Source organism: Pleurodeles waltl, chromosome 12 (genome assembly GCF_031143425.1).
Source record: "Pleurodeles waltl isolate 20211129_DDA chromosome 12, aPleWal1.hap1.20221129, whole genome shotgun sequence".
NCBI lineage: Eukaryota > Metazoa > Chordata > Amphibia > Caudata > Salamandridae > Pleurodeles > Pleurodeles waltl.
In genome coordinates, this window is record NC_090451.1 from 660278618 (window position 1) to 660280200 (window position 1583).

Genomic DNA, 1583 nt, shown 5'->3' on the forward strand with positions numbered 1-1583 from the left:
GCGTGTCCTCCCTCTGTGTTGATGACTCAGCCGCGGAGCATGACTGTGTACAAAATGTTGATGTAAAAAAACTGGGGACTGGGTGTTAGTCAAAATTCCTACAAGAATTAAGAAAGGTGATTAAAAATGTTCATTACCTATTCACGTAGAAGGCGTCCCCAAAGGGTCAGTGTTATTACATAACAAAAGATGGTGGTGCAAAAGAAATATAGTTAGAATTACCGAAGCACAAGTTCAGAAAATCTTATCAAAGAAGGAAATTGAGAATATAATTTGTGTGTGTGTGGGGGTGCTTACAAGCTAGTAGCCCCTTTGGGCAGGAATCCACTAATTCTGTAACAGAAACTGAAGGGAGTAATACTGAAACATCGAGTTGTCTAGAAGATGCTTCTCCAAAGCAAATACCACAAGTTTGTCAGTTTGCACAAATAAAACAAAGAAAATGTAGGAATGTGTGTATGCTCACTAAATTTAAGGATTATGTTTAATTTATATTTTTGCATTAATGTATGTACATTTATTTTAGTTGTAAATAGCTATAGTTTACTTGTTTCTTTTATAGAAAGGGAGGGTGTTGTATATGGTTACATTCATGCAAATATGCGCGTGCCGCACACACGATTTAATAAATGAGCGTGCATGTGCTGTGTGTGCACTTGGATAAGTAAGTAGGCGCGTGCCCCAAGTGTTCTCTTAGTTCGATCAGAATGTATTTTTTGGAAACTTAATATAGTCAGTAGCAAAGCTCATGGGTCATTGATGCAGGTTTACCTTCGAGGTAATCTAATAGTAGTTTTCTTGGTACTGTAATGTTCGCGGTTAGGGCCGTTTGCCACTGACTGTCTGTGGTGCTGGTCATGTTTCCTGTGGGCTATGCAAATCTTTGACTGCTGAAAGTCTACATATAACCTTGTTGTTTGCTGCACCACATTTTATTTGAAGAAACTTACAACAGGCACCCTCTGCTTCTAGCAAGGAGCCATTGGGTTTAAAATTCAGAATGTTTGCCATGAATAGCGCAAGCACCATTTCATGTCAAGCCTAATAAATTAAGTAATACAGATAAACACACATCACTAGCCTGCAAAGAGTCCTGCAGAATGCATATGCACTAGTGGCGGCTGTGACTGAAAGGGGAGGGGGAGATTGGGTTAAATGTTGTTACTTTTTTTTTTTTTTTTAAACACCTTGTCCCCTGGTTCATCTCCTTCGTCTCCTCGCCCTCGCCGTCTGAGAGCACAAAGGCTCCCAGACTCCCCTCAGCCAGTCACAACGCTGCTATCACCAGCATGACAGCAGCCTCATGATTGGTGCGAGCGCCCTGCTTCAGTGCTCACAGAGGGAGTGGAACCCTGTGCAATTTCTTCTCTCGGCTGTTCAATACAGCTGGGTGGAGAAATGCAAAGTGTGCTTGTCAGTTTGGCCGGCCAAACAGACATGCACACTTAGGGTGCACGAACCACTCCTCCCTTCAGCCCTGCCCTATCCTGCTGCCACAGGTTAAAATAAAATGATAATTACCATTTGTTAATATCATTTTATTTTTCTTCTGCTGAAAGCAGCAGGGTGATGCTCCTCTGTCG